The 22,083-nt window shown below is 42.3% G+C and overlaps 1 protein-coding gene across 5 annotated transcripts in view; it reads right to left on the bottom strand.

Annotated features, from left to right (window-relative positions):
* The window catches only part of LOC129110097 (transcription factor HIVEP3), a 38,557-nt gene that overhangs the window by 14,451 nt on the left and 2,023 nt on the right, over window positions 1-22,083 (bottom strand). Inside the window, exon 1 of one of the 5 annotated variants that reach the window (XM_054622254.1) lies at window positions 3,842-3,880. The exons of 2 other annotated variants lie outside the window; for them this stretch is intronic. The gene's annotated coding sequence lies outside the window, so the exon portion shown is untranslated. Of the gene's footprint in view, window positions 1-3,841; window positions 3,881-22,083 lie in introns of those variants that run through there. 2 more of the 5 variants (XM_054622255.1, XM_054622251.1) reach the window with 2 other exon arrangements.

Raw genomic sequence — 22,083 nt, 5'->3', positions numbered from 1 at the left:
TCTGCTGAGGGACGATCATCTGTTTAGTGTGTGTTTCTCCAAGCAGATCAACGCTTTGATTACAGCAGACTTTTACCATCAACACACAGCCATTAGGCAGCACCACAAACTAAATCAACACCAATTATAATTCACTTCTCTGGTTTCATTTGCTTGTCTTTCTCATGTTAAGATGTACAGGAAGACTTTTGTATGCACCCTCTTCTGTCTTTCTGTTAAGGCAGAGAGACACATTGCTATCTAGAGTTACATGTAGAAAAAGTTAGATCAGGAGGGAATGGAGCTTGCAAAGGTGCATACATGACATACTGACCGAAGAAAGAAAGAAAAAAAAGATCACCATTAAAACAATCAGATGAAAGAGAGTTGGCAACCAAGTTGGTAGTATAAAGTTAATGGGGCTGGATGAAAAGAAGAATGATCTCTGGCGTAGCTGTTGATGCAGCCCTTAAACGAGACGATTAGAAGGTTTTAAGGTTGGGTTGAGCATTGCTTACATTATTCATGGAAGTCTAGACTGCCAGCTCTGAGCGGGGAAACACAGTTAGGGCCGTGCCAGGAAGAAGAAAAGCCATAGTCTGGCCTACATTAAGCCACACACACTCACACACACACACACACACACACACACACACAGTGCATTGGACTTCCCTCCCGAGAGCCATTAGCACCCAGCAGCAGCACTGGATCTACTCTGACACATTTGACCAGCCAATCAGCGGCAGCGCCCTGAGGTGACCTACCCTGGTTCCTCCTAGCGTCTGACGAGGGGTTTTCCTTTCTCATCATACTCATTCCACAGAGATGACTTGCTATCTGTGACGCCTATTACATGCAACACATTAATGTACTATGGGCTTCTACAGTTTAGACTCTAATATAAATCAGTTGACATTACAGTCATTTAGCAAGGCTTTTATCCAAAGCGACTTACAATCAGTAGTATATTACATATCATTCACCCATTCACACACTGATGACAGGCTACCATCAAGGTGCCACCATCAGACTCTAACTAACATTCATGCAACATACAGTGGGGTTAAGAGTCTTGCCCAAGGACACATCGACTGCTGAACCCGGGTATCGAACCACCGATCCTCTGATTGGAGAACTACCTTGCTCTCCACTACGCCACAGCCGCCCTCAATAATAAGACCTCTGGTAAAACACACAGGTTATGTAAATGTGTCTAACATGACAATGAGGGTGTTCTTCACTCTGCTCTATTTTTAGAATGAGGTGCGAACAGGAAGCCACGGATGCAGCACTTAAACGGTGTCAGATCAAAACCACAAAGCTAATACTCTTAAATAGGTAATAAATAACAAACTAGGAACACAAGAACATTTCACCCCCCCCTGATTTTCCACCTCCAGTCAGTCATGCCCCATTGTATGATACTTCACAGAACAGTCTCACTCTCTAGTTTCTGGTGTCACTAAAGTGTGATTAACGACTGAACCAAAGAGAGAAAAGAATGATAGTGAAATGTATGTGTGCGTGTGTGTTTATGTGTGTGTGTACTGTACATGCAAAGAGGCTTTGTCAGCAGAAACAAGCACTGATGCAGGTGCCTGAGGAAGTCCTGACAGAGATTATAGGAGCTCACACTCCACTTCCTTCACAGACACACACACACACACACACACACACACACACACACACACACACACACACACACACACACACACACACACACACACACACACACACACACACACACACACGCTGTCACACACACACTGTCTCCATCCATCATCTCTGCTGCGTCTATTAGGTCCAGCAGTTCCACATCTAAAACTGTAAATCAAATAAAACAAAATGTAGCTTGGCTCCTGCTCAATAAGTAGCAGGAGCTTTGCAGCAGTTTTACAGTCAAAATTTCATTATCATGCACAGGAGAGTACGACTGGGCAGAGTTTGTGTTCATTTCCTCATCAATACCCAGATGCATCCAGGCAGCTGGTAATGACGGATTAAAATATGGGCTAAACAGTAAATTACCTTGTGCCCTGAGAAAAGATAAACCCTCTAAAGTGCTTTAAAAAAAATCTGCTGTCGTACCCCTCCAAACACACATACAAACACACACATCTCTCGCTCTCCCCCCATTCTCTCTTACTGGCAGTAGCCTGGTGCAAGTTCCCATGGAAACCAGCCTACTCTGAGCAACGGCAGATGGAGAGGGAGCTGGAGGTCTAAATTTATCTCCCAGCATCCTTTCTGACTACAGACGCACACTGGCAGCAGGAAGTGAGGTGGGGAAATGCTTGACTTCGGCGTGCATTGACAAGCTGGCATGACCCTTGACATCTTATGCCGTTTAAGTGACGACATGTTGACATCAGAGCAGATAAAAGCATAAAGTAACCCCTGCGACAGCTTGAACCACAAGTGTCATAATCTCAATGCAGAAATACAACATCTGATACTGTACAGGAGGCTCTGCAGCATTCCTAAAGTATGAGGTAAAGGGAAAGTTAAATAACATTCCTTCCCCTGCAACCACCACCAAAAACAGAGCTGCCAATCAAACAACCAATACTAGACAGTCTAGCATTAACCAATCAAAGAACCACAGGAAGAAACAGTTTGGTTGGATAGTTAATGACTGGAGAAGAAACCAAGAAGAAAGAACCAGACGCATGGTGGAGCATAAAACCAACACAAAGGCCAACACTCACATTCACCCAGGGATATCACTGCTGTCAGGAGAAGCCGCTTGCTAAGGAGGATGCCGTCTAAAAAAAACCACACCACATACCAGAGCTCTCACTCACTCTCTCTCCGCTCTGTGCACCTCCGTGGGTGAAGAGAAGGATTTCACAGGGCTTTGATAAGACTGGCAGTTCACAACCGTTGCAGTGTTCACTTTGATTAAACACAAGCCAGTGAACTGCAGGTCAATACCGGCCATTAAATCAAACATGAGTGGCATGGCAGAGCCGGGTAATGCACACCTCAACGGCAGGAGAAGATTGCCCTGAGAGTTTTAATAATACCCCTGGCAGCAGAAAACCTGGTACTTTGGGTGATATAATCAAGTGTAAACACAAACTGACAACAACTTTGACTAAATTGCTGGTTGCCCGATTTTTCCATCATTTTATTTGCGGCCAGGACCTTCAAGGATGGAAATCATCTTTTCTTAGTCACTTAGTTTGTCAATTTAAACTATATGGTCCAAAATTTGTCTCAGAGGGCTTCTGTCTCTGATTGGAGAGGAGCTCTATACTTAGACCCCCAATTTGGATTATGAACAAATTACACAAAATTTCCAGAAAAAGGGAGGAACCTCAGGCAAGATTGACAGAGGAGGGATCCCTCTTCCAGAACGGACATTAAATAGAAATCTTTAAGACTCTTTCTGACCAAAAACAATATCTGTATATTTAAATCCTTTCATCACAACGTCCATACAATTCAGTATCCTTTGACATGCTAAATCAACTGTGTCATTTAGTCCTTAAACAGAGTTTTTGACATTAACCAACTTCAATCTTTAAATTTACAAAATACTCCTCTGGGTGCTGAAGTGCTAGATTATATTGTACCAAATGACAAATTTGAAATAATAAACTTTGAAATGTATACACACAACAGAAGAGCTGCAATAACTAAGTAAATAACTTTACCATAGCTGACATGAAAAGTAATGATAGGAAGGGAGAGAGAGAAAAGGGGGGGACAGAAGGGAGAGAGGAATACAGAGACGGATTTAAATACGAGAGGAAGACAGGGAGCGAAAGACAGAGAGTGAGGGGAGGGGAGCGCAGAGAGAGAGAGGGAGAGAGAGAGAGAGAGAGAGAGAGAGAGAGAGAGACAGAGTTTAGATTACCTGACAGAGCAGTCTGGTCTTCCCCCTCAGAGACGCTTCACAGGCACTGTGAGACAAGCAGGGAGAGCCAGAGAGTGAGAGCGGATATGACTGTTTGAGTGGGTGTGTTGCAGAGAGACAGAGAGAGAGAGAGAGAGAGAGAGAGAGAGAGAGAGAGAGAGAGAGAGAGAGAGAGAGAGAGAAAGAGGGAGGGAGAGAGAGGCTGGGGGTGAGGCAAAAAAGAGTGATGGAGAGGGGAAGACAGTAAATGAATGTTTCCACTGTACAAATGCAAGGGGAGGAGGAGGAAGATGCGGTAGCAAGAAGAGTCTAAAAGCGACTCATATTCCCATAGCATGAGTAACATCTCCAAAAAGTCACACTATCCTCTCTGAATCCAAAGTCATGGCATCAATTGGCATGTGTCTCATTGAAACCAAAGTGCACAGCAAATCAGGGAAACAAAAAACATGCACCTACAGAGTCAGGTTCTTAAAGCCGTTAAAACATTCCGGTGGCGTTGACAATAAATAGGATTACAAACAGCTCTTACATGGGATTTTCCCCCTGTCACACACAACCCTGAGGCCAATTCCTTGCAATTATCACCTCCTTATCAGCAAAGTTATCTTATTGTAGTGGTGGGTGATGGAAAAAACAGCAGCCTTCTTCCTCAGTGACAAACTCTCTGCCCACATGAACATGTCTGATTTACGTAAATCCTCCAGCCCCTGCCGCCGCGCTGCATCTGCAAATGAATTCCAGAGTGGCATCCATTCAAGCAAGCCCCCGCATTACGCAGAACTCGGACTAGGCCTATCAGCGGTGCAACACGAGAGAGAGAGAGAGAGAGAGAGAGAGAGAGAGAGGGAGAGAAACAGAAAGAGAGAATTGCGAATGAACGGAGGTCCTGCTGTTCCTTAGAGCTTTGCCTCACTGGCAGAGTATAGGAAGTGTGAGTCACACGCTCTAAAATAAACACACTCACACAGCAACGAGCCGGCGAACTGAACGAGCGGATGGCTGGGCTGCTGATCAGAAGGCCGGCAGAGGGAACATGGGTCCTCACAGGCCGGCAACACGTGGTGGCCTGGTGGCACTTACAGCCAGATGAGGGGATGTGTCAAAAAGGAAAAGATGTTCCTCTCCTTCTCTTATTGATCGATTGTATTCATTTTTTGTCTGTCTTTCAACCTCATCTAACAATACACCTACTCATTTGCTCTTTTTTCGTCTTCTTCTCCTGTTTCTGGGTTGTTCACATGTCTTCCTATTGTTTCTCCTCTGCTCTGTCTTTCCTCTCGTATTTTATTTGGTCTCAGTCAATAGGAGTGTTGTTCAGGACTTGGTGATTACCCCTGGCTCTGGCCGGCTGCTGGCTGACTGCTGTAGGGGACTGTGCCGGCCTGATGCTGGACTACTCTCACAGGCTGCTGGCTTTGCGAGGCCGAGGGGCTGTATTGTGTCTGCCCTGAATGTGCTCATTGTCAACCCTTACAGCACACACCTTCTATACTGTACTTCCCTGCGAGGGACCTTCACCCATCCGTCATCCCTTTGTCCTCTGTTCCTCAGACTGAGGGGTTCTGACGGGAAGGTTTCGAGGGGGGGGAGCAGAGGCCCGGGAACAAAACTGCCACTGTGGCAATGATTGACAGGAAAGTTGCTCTACACAGACGTAACGATTAGCGAGGCCGGGGACCGGGCTGCAGACACACAGTCTGGTTAGGAACTAGAGAGAGCCGTGGAGCTATTAAGTTGAACAGTCCTGCAAGCGACAACACAGAAGATTACAAGTTTGACGACAGGGACTAAAATGGGAAGTGCAACGATCATGAAGGTGTGAAGGCATGCTTTCGTGATGCTATAATAAATGGTAACCATATGCTACCTACTGGCCCAAAGCACGTCATGCTCACATTATGCAAAACTGTTATCATTTACAGTAAAATGAAACAAGGGCTCCCCTGTGGTATGGTCACATGAGACAATTTCACGTACATTACACACACCAACCTACCTCATATAATGCAGAGGCAAGCAACACCTAAACTGCACACATCATGCTTTATAAGAAACTCCATGTTGTTTTGGAGTAGCCACAGACTATAATTTAGACCAAATTAGTGGTGCGCGCATTTACAGACAACCATACAGATGACATATTTTTGGACTTTCACTCCATAAACTGCAGACACATGCAGTAAAACGGGAAAATATGGGAGTATTCAGAGAGGGTTCTCTCTGTTCCAAAGGCAGATTATTTCAGAACTGTGGTCTTCCAGTAAACTGACCCCCGTCTGTACATAAGACTGTGGTATTATGATAGAAACAAAACCCATTTAAAGAGGGAGCCCAAGTAGTGTATAAAAGCCACTGTGACTAAGTATTGCTCTACCTGTTTGCACTGATTTAAAAAAAAAAAAAAAAAAAAAAAAAAAAAAACTGGGGTAAAAGAAGTAGTCCATCAAACCAAGTGGGCTGAATCTTCTGGGAACAGCATGTCAAACAACTAAATCCAAGTCATTACTCAGCTAAATGTATGAAGCTACATTTATTCATCACTTAATTCTCACCTTCCTCATGAAAATGTAACAACATAAAACTAAAATAGGCTGCATCTTATTTTACATAGATTTCTCAAAGCTTGACATAAACCTGGCCACTTTTACCCCGAAGAACAGCTTTCAGTTTGACGATATACCATGACTGGATGGCTCCTGCTACTAGTGTTAGGACACTAATGAGTGTGTGTTATGAGCAGACAAGTAATCATTGCGCAACTGATGTCATGCATGGAGCTGGAGGAATGTCAAAATGTTTTTCATACAGGTGCTAATTTGATCCCCATGATAACAAAAATCTTGCTTTCAGCCATGGAAACTGACTGAAATATCTCAACTACTATCGGATGAAGTTTCCAAGGGCATGAATGCTATTGACTTTGTTGATCCCCTGACTTTTCTTTAAGCACCATCATCAGATCAATCAGTTAAATTTGTCCAACACCTTGGTTGATGACCAACAGCCTCAGCTGTACTTTGTGTTTAGTGCTAATTAGCAAATGGTTACGTGCTAACACATTTAACTATGATGTTGAACATGGTAAACATTGTACCTTTTAAGGTGAGCATGTAAGCATGCTGGCATTAGGCTTTAGAGTAAAGCATAATAGTACTAAGAGTACTTTACTGATTTCGCGTTACACATCGTTGGACTCACAGTGAGCATTGAGCAATTGAAAAAAAGACAGTGCTACGAGAACTCTGCCCGGATAATTCAATTTATAACTAAACTCTCTCATTAAATAACAAGCCATGTGAACATTTTTAAAGTAATCGGTGCCAACTTTTATTACGCTTGTTTCTGATATTTGGATTAGGTATTCAAATATACATATGTACATCCATTTCACACAAACAAACACACCAGATATAATGCAGCTAGTGGAGAGCGGTCTTAGACATGCAACCAACCGGCCTGCTAATGGAGTCGAGCATGCTAGTCTTTTGTTAAAGCCAATCGATATGTATCCTGAGCAGATGTGATATCTGATCCTGTAGAACACTGAAAGACTGACCACCTTCTATTTAACTCAGCAATGCTCTCTTTTTCTTTTTATCTTGAGGGGTTTCTCACTTTTCGCTGTTTATCTCCCTTTCTCTGAGACAAAGAAATGCACAATTCCCTCTTTGCAGCCATTCTCCACCCATTTAGTTCTCAATTTCCGCCTTGCAACATACTCTCATTATCTTTTCCTGTTCCATGGTGCTGGATCATTAATAAGCCCCACTGTCTTTCTATGCGGCAGAGCAAACTTCATGTATATTATGAGGAAGGCTACCAGGAAATCATGTCTCCAGGGCTGCTGTGGTTAGTGATTATGAAAAGTAGCCTGGCCCTGAGTATAGTCCCTGATTGGTTAGTGATATCATATAGAGCTGATATATCATTAGCAATTTGCAACGGTAGTCTAAAGCCAGCTATTATCGTTTATACAGAATTAGTATTTTTCTAAGTCTTAAGCATTAGTTTTGATTCACTGCCTCAAAGGCAAAATGGTCTTCTGACATGAAACAAATACATAAGGGACCGCAGCAGTGTACAAACTGACTCTGGGGCCTCGCAGGTAGTTACTGTAACACAAGTGAAACAGATACAGAGTGTCTGTCAAAGAGACCTCATCTGCCTTTTGACAGCTCAACACCGAACTCAAAATGCAGCAAAGAAATAAATGAGTGACAAAGCAAAAGGGTAGGGGGAGGTTGAGCAGGAGTGGTTAAATATAGAAAGAGGAACTGACATTTTCAAAAGCTGTCCTCCCTGCACCCACAAGACCCAGTGATGCGTGGATGTCAAGATCACAGTGCAAATTCTCCCACGCAGCTTATTGTACCCGCCGTTCACAGTCAACTGCTTCATATTTGCGCTCTCAAGTCGTGGTGCAACTGAAAAGAGCGGTCTTGAGGCTTTGATGAGATGAACATCTTCAGTTGAGGTGATTGGAGAGGGGTCAAATATAATGTTTGTCCTCAGTCTTTTTTGGTAGACTTAAGTTTAGAATGTTTTGCTATTATGCAACAATGAAAACATGGTATTATCTGTATTTTCTGAATTTGCCTCTACTTGCTGTTAAATGACAACTGTCTGTACACTTGTGCAGTTAGTTTAAATATATGACAGCTGTCATTTTAGTGCAGTTATTTTGGTTTCCACTGATGGTATCTATTTTTCTTTGAAGTCACTCATGTGGATTCCTCCCCAGTGATGGGAAAGCCTGTGCTAGTTCCTCTTTCTGCAGCTGCTGTAGTGCATCCTGTGTGAAGCTGCAGCAGGTACAACAAGCACTGCTGTAGCACAGTGCATGATCTGGCGCCATGCCTTATCTACACATCTCAGGAACCTGTGACTATGTCCATTCGGGCTGTTAAGTTAGTGCTGGTGGTGCTTTCAGTGCTGCCTGCACAAACACATACGCGGGGAAGAATCAACAGGTGGAAGCTGAAGTCTGAGTGTGTTCAAACACGAGGACCAGGCCACAGAATGTATCAACACGGCCTCCCTCCCTCCCTCTCTCTCTCTCTCGCGGCCTGGCATAGGGGCACCCTTCTGATCAGGGAGTTTACTCAAAGCCAGGCCAGTCCAAGTAATTGCTACCCACCGGGACAAACAACTCCATTCAGCCTAAGTGTCGGTTGACAGTTTACTCTCTCTCCTCCAGTGCCTGCCCCCGCTGCCCATTCTGCACGGTGCCACGCTGCATTAGTAGCCTGTCAACAGAGGCTCAACTGACGCGTCAGCTGCCCTTCAAACCGAATGCACATATACAAACGCCATGTGCCATAACCCGTCTGTTTATGTGTTTGTCTCTCTGAAAGTGGGGGTGTTTGTGAGCGCCTGTGAAAAACAGAGAGAGGGAAAGAGTGCGAGACAGGGAATAACAAGTGTGGAGAAAAAGAGTGTGCACATGCGTGGGAGAGAGACAGAGCCATTGAGAGAGAGAGCTCCTGTACATGGTCAGTTCGTCTTCTCGGTACACGGCTCCGACCAAGTAGGGACTCTGTCTGCCAATCTTATAAAAGGCTATCAAATGTGTACGCCGTGTGCAGCATCCATATCTTGGGACTGTAGCTCCAGGGCTGAGTGAGACAGCTCATCAATCAAACACGACAATCAAGTGCAGCAGTCTCTTAGTAAATATGTGTCTGTTTGTGTGCATGGGAATTGAATGGAAATGAAATGCTGAAATATACAGAATATACGTCAACCATAAACTGCAAAGATTTCCTAATTTATCTCTAGTGGTGTCTTGTTTTACGAAAAGTTACCCGGTCCAGATTTTGAAATCCATCTGAGTTAATATCCCTGCTGACAAAAGTTCCTGGTTAACCTGGATAATCCCAAGAAGCAGTTTTCTGGAAAATAAATAGTCCCTATCAATACTGCTGACAGTGTGTTAATGAATTATCCTGAATAATGAATTAATTTATTCCGAAAAGTTTCAGTAGTTTTTTAATGCAATTAAACTAACATTAGAGCGGCACAAAAAAAAGTACCTCCATTGTATTGAAGTCGAGGCAGTAATTTCTGAGACAGGTATCTCTAAACCTCAGCAACTACAAGCAAAACTTTCTGCATGGATTGATAAAAAGAAATGGGTTTTTTTAGCTTGTTTTTTACCGAACATGTTAAATCATCATGCTGCATTCACTGCGCTAATCTTTACAGTAACAGTTGTCAACAACAGATTGCTAAAGATACAGAAGCCTTACTGTACTGTAAACACAACGTCGAGAAGGATTAAGGTGTCAAGATGAGTGTCAATACCTGCACGCTGCTTAGTAACAAAGGACCCGGGACAAGCAAACATACACTGGCGTCCTATTTCATTACCAAAACTCTGACTACAAGGAAGTTACTGGAAAAAAACAAGTTATTTGCTATTACAAAAACAGTTCCAATATCAAATTAAATCACATCACGGGACACCTTCATAAGTCTGCACTGTGAGTCAAACATGGCCCACTTCAATGCAAACCTACTGGCCCACTTTGAGTTAGCAGACAGAAACAGAAATTTGTCACTAGCTGTGCTCATTGTTGCTGGGAGGAGCAGTCTAGTCTGGCCACGGGGGAAGCTCACACACAGCCACACCGTCTTGTTCCAGTGTACAGTAACAAACCCAAACTCCTGCACACTGCTTCTGAATGAGATCAAATCATATACAGTATATGACACACATCACAGATGAGCATTTTTCTCCCCCCCTGAACAACCAGACCTTTTAAATTGCTCTGGAAGTGACCCCCAAAGGTCACAAGACCCGCGTTAGGGGCATTAGCGGCACATTCCTCCAGCTGTCATCACCTCTTAAAGATCTGGTTAGGAGAAACCTGACTGTGAAAGCCGCCTCGCCAACTTTCTCTCTTCCCCACAAACCTGCTCGTCCTCAGACAGAGCTGCATCCTCCTGGCTGTGTGAGCCTGATCATTTGAATAAAAAGCAGAGAAACAAAGACGTCCTTAAAATAGAGATGATGTGGCTTTCAAAGAAGCACGCTGCAGAAACACAGCCTGAGAGAGAAAGAGAGAGAGAGAGAGAGGCAGCGAGATGAGCAGGAAAGTGAGACACTGTATCAATGTAGGATAGGTGGCTGGATACATTGATTTCCTGTTAGTTCTTGCCCGGCTACATACGACTGATTTGTCATCCAATACCGGTTGAAGCACTCTCTCTGAACATGCCCTAAGCCAGGCTCTATGGCTTCTCTGTATGGATATACACACATTGGATCATTATGTTACCTCAGATAATGTTTACTGTAAGAGCTTTCTGTCATGCCCGGTTACAGATATCTCAGTGTAACCTCAGGTTCCACATTTGCTCATCTCAGGACTGCAGGTTGGGTGTCAAACAATCGCACAATGAGGCAATTTGCCTTCTATATTTAATACTGATTGGGTAATATCTGTTTGAACGTGCTGTAAAACACCAATACAATTGACACCTGAAACCACTATTGATTTAATATTGCGCTCAGCTGAGATCACCCAATTTTTTACAACAATTTCATATAAGCATGTATTAGTGCTTGTCAACCAGGGCTATCTTCTCTTCAGGAACAAAATTTAAACTTTTTATTTAATAATAAAATAAAGGCTTCGTCAAAATTTTAACTTTTTATTTAATAATAAAATAAAGGCTTCGCCAAGTCTACCACTTTATATCGCTGTTTTCTATCTGAACAAGCTACCTCAAATAATACGTTGAACTGGTTTTAGAAAAGCAAAAACCATCGGCCATGATGCAAAGCCCCAAACTCTCACATCTAATTGTTTGAACCAAAGTAGTCACGGCTAGATTGACAGCAAACAAGTTGAACACACCAACCTGACAGAATATTAGAGGAGCAGAAGTACAGAGAGTTTTAGTGGAGAATTTGGGAGAAACCTACAGTTTGAAACCATTTGGTTTGAGGCCCTTATTTGCGGTTCTGGCAGAGTTAGATGAGAAGATGATCCCACTCTCATGTCAGTCCATTAAATATGAGGCATCAGCCACTTAGCTTAGCACAAAGACTGGAATCAGAAGGAAACAACCACTAGCCTGGCTCTAAATGGTAACAAAATGTGCACACCACTACCCCAGAAGCCCACTAATTATAACATAATTTTATACTTTTTCACCACTTGACTGTGGCCTTCTAATGGAAATGGAATGGAAATATGTGCAAGTGATATCAATCTTCTCCTTTAACTTTCGAAAATACAAGTATTTTCCAAAAAAGGACAGTAAGACTAAACCTGAAGAGTTGCACATAGCCAAAGTGAAACATCTATAAGGTATTTCCTGTAATGACAGCAAACTGACAAGTTTTTATGTATTTGTTGGTGAGTATTTGTACGGTGGAGATATTCAGGACAGAAAGACTCTTTTTTTCTGACAGTTTCATTTTTGTGGATGGGATTTCAATATTTTCCATGCTTTGAATTTACTGCATCTGTTCTCAGCGCGGTCCAATTCACCCTGATGATTCAGCTGCGCACCTCTTTTATGGACCTCAGTCAAAACACAATAGAAATTGTCTAAATTTGAGAAAGAATTGAAGGACTGGAATTAATTTTGATAGGAAGTTGTATGTGAATATGTATATGAAAAACTGTGAGGTATTTACCCTTTTAACCACAGACCTTTCAAACATAATGTATGATTGTGCAGCAAACATATTTCCTGTACCAGCCAACACAGGGTAATTGAAACCACACTGATGTTTGATGTCAGAGCACCATTTTATTTCATGACATTAAAGAAACTTGTGGACAAAAATAGTGGTTCATGGCTCTTGATTTCCTCTGGGTTCAAATTCCTGTATATTCACTTCACAATTAACAGTTGTGTCACTGAAACACTATACATAAGTTATACAACAAACAGGTCACTAGAAGTTCATTCATTTCCTAGAGAGCTGACCGATAAGGGAAACCTTGGCGTGGTTCACAATCTTGCAGCTGACTTTTTATGGTCAGTGGCTGTAGATTCAGGCAGGTTCTTCTTCTGACAGGCACTAAGTACTCCAGTTCTCAACAACAGTTTTGACATACAATATTAAGAAAACAACTGAATCCAAAAGAATGATTTAAAGTTATTTAATCGCTCTTCAGTAAATGTTTAATTATTTAGAGTTAATTAGTGGTTTCAATAAAGATATTTCAACTTAATTATGATGAAGTATTCTAAAAACGACAAAAAGTCTAACGGAAAAACAATAAACAATATGACTCCTTTGTTCAAAAGCATTACATCAATGTAATCTAGTCAGTCAGAGTATAAATTTCACCGTGAAGAGATGAAGCAATCAAACAGCTACAGCAGGCTTACAGGCTAACTTACAACTGACGAACTAACAGCATAGGTTTCTGGAAGAATAAAAATGTGTTTATAGTACATTTAAGTAGCCGTTGACGCAGTCATAAGCATAAATCCACAAAACTTAAACAAGTGTCAAGATGTGCCCTCCAGTGAAAGTGGAAATCTAATAAAGAAGCAGCCTGACTACAAAATGAAGAAAACTCAAACCATACAAGTTAACCAGCATCTGAACAAAAGCATCACAGTGAAAGAGGTACAGAGAGGAGAGAGCTGAGGTTTGTATTTATGGAAAGATGGAAGCATAGATCAGGACTGTTTCAGATTCACTGAGAACATCTTATGGTCAGGAACACATATATATATTTATGTACACTTATACACCCTACTAAAAACACAAACTGTCACAAGCACAACAGAATCTCTTCAGGCAGGTCTTGGCAGAGTCAGTGTTGTCAGCCCACAGTCTTCACTCTGCTCATTGTGGTCTGGCAAGACTCAACAGGCGTTTAGTTGATTGAAAGGTCTGGCCTTCACTCAGACATCAACATGAACCTTCTCTCAGTTTAAGGGTAAAACAAGGACATACTTCACCTGACTGGCTATACTGCATATTGGCTATGTTGAATTCAATGGTACCTATAATATAACACTGACAATGTGGGAGAAATTAAATCAACTTACCAGTTTTTAGTAGCTACAACAGAAAGTATGTTATTAGATCATTATTAGATAAAGTTAATTAATTAAGTTAAAAGTAGTAACGTTTAGTGACTGAAAAATATAATGAGTTACTGAAGTAATATAAGCGTCTACAGTCATGTTAGCGGCTCTGTGTGCAAAAGCAGTTCTTTGAGCTTAACACTAATGTCAGCATGCTAACATGCTCACAGTGTAAAATGCTGACATCCTAATGTATAGCAGGTAATATCAACATGATCACTATCTTAGTTTAGCATTGTAGAATGTTATTGTTTGCTAATTTAACACAAGGTTCAGCTCATTAGTGTTGAAGATATTTAGTCATAAACTAAAGTATTGGACAAAATGAAATATAGCAACCTCATGGTGGCACTAGATGAAAGGGGATTACCAAAGCTAAAATAGGATTCATCATTTGGAAACCAAGTCAAAATTCAAAAATCTTTACGTTTTCAATTTATTACTAATAACATTTTAATAACACTATTCCAAAATAGCGCAAAAAAGCCCCCCAAAACATAATTACTGACTTAGTAAGACTTACCAAAGTGAGTGAGAATGAAACTGACCTTAAAATGTGATATGATTAACATCAGTTAAATACACTGTATCATGTATATATAAATAACAGTGGTAATGTGATGAATAAAGAGTTCATCTATAGAATTAAAGCTTAATCACTGCTGAAGCAGAGTGATACCAGCTTACTTTGGATGACATCATGTATGCTAATTAAGTAAATAGCTAAAAAAATAACGTAAATGCTGAAACCTTAAATTCATTACGGAAAAATGGAAAGACTATTTGGGTGTTTCGGGAATAACTACACAATTTGAGAAATACAGTTTTTATTTTAAGTGTGATCTGCATAGCTTAATCTCAACGTTATGCAGTTTCTGTGTGAGTGTATAGAAACAATGATAGGTGGTGCAACAGGCTGCGATGCAACGGGCAGCAGCTAAAATCTCGCTTTGGACACTAAATTAGTCAGGGCCTCTGTTTGGGAACAACCAGTGTCTGTGTAAAATATTATGGTCACCCAATAGAGATATTTTAGTCCTGCCTAAAGTCATCGACAGACTGAAAGAACACCCAAATTACTGACATACAAAAAAAATAAATATATATATATCACCCTCGGACTAAAGGCTTAGTCTGGCTTTGGTGGGATAACATTTTTTTTTTATCTTTACACAAGCTTGTTTGATAACACACAGAGTAGAGTAGTAAAGACACAACACACTGAAATATAACGTTCACCGTGGAAACAGCACCGAGGATAATCTGATAACACTGTAGTTACACAGAAAAGCAATAAACAGCGAATTACACTGATTGATGGGAGGAAACAATGATACTCTCTGCAAAGCAAACTGCTGCTTCTTAAGTTTAGCGGCTGCACATGAGCTTCAAAAAAAAGAAAAGGTTGCCCTCTTCCCATCCTTGCAGCCTCTCCAAAAGCCATCGAGTATGCCATCCAACCTGTGAATTGTGTATCTGTAATGCTGATAACAACAAGACCAATCATGCAAGCCAAAACCAACAACTATGACCAATAAAAGAAAGGCTGTTGCAGGCTTAGCAACAGGGAAAGCTTGCTCTCACAATACCGGAGACATCATCCATCCCACAGGCTGACAAAGAAACATTATGCTTTTACACACAAAAAAAACCCTCCCATGTAATTTAGCTCAAGAGGTTAACTCAAGATTTACAATCTAATAATTTGGAAATCCTGTAATCGCACACAGTGAGCAACAATCTAAGTGTTGCTCAGAGACAAATTGATTTCTCCACTCTATACCCCCCTCTCTCGCTCCAAAACTCTTACTAGGGCTTCTCCTGATCTCCCTCTTCTGTGTACTTTCGGCACTCCCTCAGTAATGGACACCCTGCTCTGGGGCAGTGAGTGGGAACCCAGTCCTGCTGCTCCGGCTACTGTACTCTCAAAGAATACTGTTCAGCTTCTCAGAAAGCACACTACTACAGCTTGGTAGTGAGACAAAGAGAGACGGAGAACAAGGAAGATAGGAGTCGTAGGAGCTGGTCACATGCTACAAGCCGTGCAGCTATCTGGTCTCCCTTTGAGTGTGGGTGTCAGAGTGAAAATGGCGTTCACCCTTGGGCCCGGGATGCACCAGAAGCATCATATGCCCACTCTAGCACAACAATCTTGTCCCTCCCCGTAGCCACTTCACTTGGTTCGGCAACCTGTCAATCAGCTGACATTGGGGCAAGACAGGGGTCCTCAGGGGGCGAGCGCAGAGCCATTAAGCATATTAGAGTTGCAGAGTGTTGATGAAAAATCCAAGTCTGCAGTGACACAGCTGGGGTTGCTCCCTGGCACTGTGCTGACAGTGCAAAGCAGAGAAAACGGGAGGAGGTGGGGGACTACCTGGGTGCAAACACTGGGACTGCTGACTGTATTAGGTTGTTGAGGACAGGAGGATTACATAAGAGAAATCAGTGTAACACCTCAGAGGCAGAGCTTTCCACAGAAATCATTGTCCTTTTCTCTAAAACATATGCCACCATGCATTATAAAGTCAAAGCTATAATCTTAGTTATGGCTGTAAATCATAATTCATATAATATTTATTATATCCAAATAAACAAAACTGTGAAAACAGTCTTACTGTGAGTCTATCCGAGTATGTGCTGGGAGACGATGCAGATCCTGCACAGGATAAGAGGGTACAGTAGAGAAAATTGATTTATGGATTCAGGACTTTCATGTGTTAGCCTCGAATATTTGCCTTCATTCTGCCTCGTTCCTCAGCTCCACCTACAACTCCTCCATCCTTGCTCCCCCGAAAGGACGTGAAAACCTTAGCTTTAGCATCCAGCAGCAAAAGGTAAACATGAAGCCCTGTGATGAGAGGCACAAGCTTTTTTTTTTAATCATCTGTTTATTTTATCAATTTCGCCGGGGTGAATCTGTCTGCAGCTCCGTGTGACAGAACATCTACAATATCAAACAAACTGTTTTCTCTACCTCCCCTCCATGACTTCCCCAATAGAGCCATTCATGCTGAGCAGCACCATCACCTGACCATTGGTCTTACTGTAAATCCACCATGACAGTGTGACAAATATGACACGGGATTACTTCACTCAGGCTGCATTGTGGAGCTTGATCCTGCCTGAGATGATTCACCTGCTGCCATGCCTTTTGTTTGGCTTCGTCTCATCAAGGATTATTCAGGTTTACAGACAGACACCTAAATGAACAAATGTGGGTTTATCCTTACATAATCTTAGACTAACATTAGGATCAGTGGCAGTCTGACTCGTTGTCTGACTGCTCGTGTCTTTTGATTAGATTCATTTTAGTAATTTTTGCAGCTTTCTGATATATCAGCAATTACTTTAGTGAGTATGTTAGCAAAAAAAGAACATGGAATTGATGACCAGAGCTATAAAAAATAAATTAAGTTGTAATAAGCCAAAATTGGAAGAATTTTCGCTACAGTTGGTTTTCCTAACCCTGGTTTTGGTTCACCTCTGACCAGATTATCTAAATAAATAACCAAGTTACAAAAATAAATGCAGACTTGATACAATGATTAATCACACAACTCTTTTCTTGTTACAACACTCCCCTAACATATAATATTTGCCAAAAAATAATGGAAATCCGTGCAACATACACTTGACCCAAGGAGGGCTGCAACGAACATTTTTAGTGTTCATCTGACAATGATTCATTCGGTCTATGACATGTCAAACACTTAACATAACTTCGTAGAGCTCAGGGTGACATCAAATGTATTGTTCTGTCTGACCAAAAAACTCCAAAATCCAAAGAGAAGCATTAAATCCTGCCATTCAAGAGGCTAGAACCAGAGAATTTTCAACATTTTACCCTATTACCTTTGCTTGAAAAATGAATAAAACAATCCCAATCAATTATCAAAATAGACTATATTATCTGTCAATTGATTGATTAATTGACTATTTGTTTCAGCTCTGACTTATCTGAATCCAAAGACCACAGGGATAAGCATCATTGCCTGACTATTGCATTCTGTTTGTCTTTTCTCTCTTCCAGTCACTGTTGCTGTTTTTTTCCCCCCTGTCCCTATAAGAAAATGTATCATCAAATTGGGGAATTCCCACTCTTGCTGAATTTAATTAGCCTTGTGCCCTGTTTCCCAGAGTCATTCCCCAGTAGTATTTAGCAAGAGAACCTGCTGGCTTTGCAAAGTTTAGGACTCCACTTGGTGATTCTAATTGGTTTTACAAAAATGAAAACACTTTTTTTCCCCCCATCTCTTGCAGAATAATTGCGGGCCATGAAAGACCTTCCCACCGCATTTTGGCAGAGTACAAATGTGCCTTAGTGTAGTGAGATAGGTTTGGCAGTACTAAACTAGAATATGACAGGCCCTCTGGTTTTATTGAAGTACAGTGGTAGCCTGTGTTCTGGTAAAACCAAGCTAGGAAGGTTGTCTGTAGGAATGCTAATGCAAATATTGACCTTCAATTAGATGAAACAGACGCCCTTGCTTAGGGGCCGCAATATGGAAGCATCAGCATAAATATTGTACACATAAACAGCCACAGAATATATATAAACATGAAGAGACAAACCTACACACAAACACATCTTGAGTAAATACATTTGCAGTGTGACATCGAATGGAAGACCTCAGCAAAACCTGAAGCCTTTTAAAGTTAGTTTTACCCTTAAACAGGATGTCAGCAGAGCAAAGGTAGCATCGCAAAAACCACAACAAAAATGAGCAGTTGTACCCCAACGCAACACAAGCAGACCAAGACCTGTAGAGATGTGTGCCCTTTAATAGGGTGAGCAGCAAATGACCTTCCCAAGTGATGGCAGTTGACCACATTCCTGCATAATTAACAGCATCTAAAATGAGGTGTTCTTTATATGACCTTACCTGACAATGTCACGGCACAGCTTGCCTACAGGGACTATGTGGTAAATAACAAATGCACATGCATGCCACCGCACAGCACACATACAAACGGACTTGTTGCAGATATTTTGTATACGAGATTATGGATCAAACAGCAGAGTATGGCACAGAATTTAAAAATGTGTATCCGCAGAGAGCTCCCCTTGTAAGCCAACACATCTCATAGCATGAAGGGACGCCAGGTAAGAGAGCGTTCCTCTTGGCTGAACATTGTACACCGCAGACTGACAGCACCGTGAGAGAGACAAAACACATCTGGAATCTACTGAAGGCTGTTCCACAGATTTTACAGGGATTTTAAAGAGTGCAGATAAAGGGAGGGGGGGGGGGGGGGTCCAGGGGTGAGTTCAACTGCTCTGCTTCACCGACAGAGACATGGCTGGGGAGGATTGAGCTGGAGCGTCGCCTGCTGCCTTGATTTGCTTGGCAGATCCGCGGCAGGGTTGGAAGGATTTTCCTCCCAAAGCCCTCTTACCCTCCCGCAGAGCAGAAATCCCCTCCAATCCTCACTCGCAGTTACTGCAGGGATGCCTTACACGCTGAGACAAAGGACTCCAGTGAGGAAGGAGAGGAGAGGAGACAGAGGAGAGGAAAGGAAAGGAAAGGATCTGAGAAGGAAAGAAACAAGAGGAGAGGAGAGGAGAGAAAAGAAGGCAAGAAGACACAAGTGGAGAGTGAAGGAATTGACTTTAAAGAGAAGAAAAATGAAGAAGGAAGCCAGTATAAGGACAAAAATATCATTGGAAAAGTTTAGTCATTAGTGCGTACGACAGTATAACTGTCTCCCTTCTTCTCCTTCACTTTCTCCCACACATATATTATGTGAACGGTGTCAAAATTAAATTGAGCAACACATTTTGGAAGAAGTAAAGCAGAGATTAACCACAAATTATCTTAATTAGCACAGATTACTGCGGTGAACCGACACCTGGAGACTGGTAAGTGTTCAGATGCAGTGTGTGTGCGGAGGGGTGTGGTCAGAGGGGTATCATGGGACCCAGAGAGAGAAAGAGAGAGATTTGGAAGCAGCAGAGATATCCAGTTGTGAAATATGACGCCTCGCCTGCATCACCAATCAATGAACACACTAGATGTGCATCTTTAGCTAATCTTTCAAGGCAACACAGAATCCTTTCTGGAGAGCTAAACGCCCCGACCTCCTGAGGTTGGGGTAGAGTTCCTTCATTCAAATGTGAATATCCAGTAATTGATAAGTCGCTACGTGTGATCACTTTTTCTTCGGACAGTCCCAAGCAGCCTCTCCCAAGCTTTACAAAAGCCTCACCATTGAGATCCTGGCCGAGCCCTCAACAGACATACCTGTGGTAAGCGGCGCCGAAGCTTACAATCACTATTGCACAACGCTGGCCACTGTGGAAAGTGAACACCTGCACAAAAATGCTCTCAATGTTGATATAAGAAGAAAAACAGATTTTAACATATATAGAAGAGAACAATAGAAAGTGTCAGTCTAGTCAAGACCGGCATATTATGGGTTATTGTAAAAGTGATGTAATGAACTTGTGGCCTATTTTGCCGGAGGATTACCCCTCCACATTCCACTTGGCTACCAACTGTGCCGAAGTAGCTAATGATTAACTCTGACGGAGGGGAGGGTTTTGAATGAGTAACCCCTCTGCAGTGCGTTGTCACCATGTCAAAACCTGAAACGCCTGTACATTGTCATCCATATAAATCTTTACATAACCAGGGCGGTCACACATGGGAGCGGGGCCAGGCAGGCACACTAACACTCGTATACAGACAGACTCTTGCTCTCTGGCAAACAAAAGGAAATTCTATCTGCTTTTAAAGAGTCCGCCAACACACCGGCCTGGGCGAGAGGTTAAGTCGAGGCCAGACACTGATAGACAACCGCACCCCCTGACCAGCACACACACACACACACACACACACACACACACACACACACACACACACACACACACACACACACACACACACACACACACACACACACACACACACACACACACACACACACAGACCCACATGACACAAAAGCAGAAGCACTGACTACAGCAATGCCACAAGACTAAAATAACATCTATTTAGAATGTGTTACAAAGCAATAACATTATTAGGCTCGTGGGTCATTTGTGAAGTTGCCAGGCTGGCACTCCTGGCCTCCATTTTGCATGTGTGTATGTTTGTACAAGTGTGTATCCAAAGTCTTGTTCCTGGTTCATTCCGGTCTCCCAGCACTACACTGGGTCTATTCTTCTCTGGTGCTTCAGAGAACAGAATTAACGACCATCAGCAGAGACGGGAAAAGGTTGTGTCCACCTGCCACCAGGACTTTACAGCCTTCACTGGGTGTGTGTTTAGTTTTTTTTTTTTTAGCAGGAGACCAACAACAATGCCATCCTTCATGCATGCTCACGCGGGAAAAAAAACAAAACTTTAAACATGCTCCCACATGCCATTTAATACTTTGTGTAATCTGTCCAGCCTACAGTCAAGCGTGAAGCAGAACAGACTGCCAACTAACACTTGTTCACTTTCTCCACAGGGTCACACCATCCGAGTAACACCTAAGAAATTACACATAGAGTGTTCTGTCTACACTGTCAGTCTTACTCGTCCCCTGATCCTTTGCTCCGGTGTGGCCGTGGTTATCGGGCCATGTTATCAGTAGGATGTGTGGCTGAAGGCCTGAGCAGGAACTCCACACAACCCTCTGGCTGCTGATTGCATCTCACGCATTTAGATCAACACGTTGCCACCTGCAGGGCTGACTCAGTGTGTGAGAGATGGAGGTGGTATGCAATGTGAGTGAAAGTAGGGATATAGTGTATAAGGTGTTCTGTGTTAACTGGCAGAAAACTTTTTCCATGTGCCATGTTGCTTGTGCCAGGAAGAGATAAAGACACACAAACACAGACAAACCTGCCTGACTAACTAACTGACTGTCTTCAGTAATCAGTGTTAGTGCTGACAGAGTTATGTTTCACTTGTATTGTACCTGAGCAAACTCATTGGGCAACTCTACAGCAACGTTACCGAATACCAGAGCTATTTGTAATGAATTGTCACGGCTAAACAAAGGTTGTACAGATAATAGAACATTCAATGCCAGCTTACAAACCTTCTAACATTTCAGCCAAGTTACAATGGTGTGAAAACATCAAAGTAGTCTGACTCGCAGCTTAATGCTTCACCATGTCTAACAATCTTGGAAATTTGCAAGGAAATGGAGCAGCGCTCTCCTTGGGTGCCTGCTGAGCTAGC

Source organism: Anoplopoma fimbria, chromosome 20 (assembly GCF_027596085.1).
Source record: "Anoplopoma fimbria isolate UVic2021 breed Golden Eagle Sablefish chromosome 20, Afim_UVic_2022, whole genome shotgun sequence".
NCBI lineage: Eukaryota > Metazoa > Chordata > Actinopteri > Perciformes > Anoplopomatidae > Anoplopoma > Anoplopoma fimbria.
Note: the sequence above shows the minus strand (reverse complement) of the source record. Positions and strands in the feature narration are given on the sequence as shown.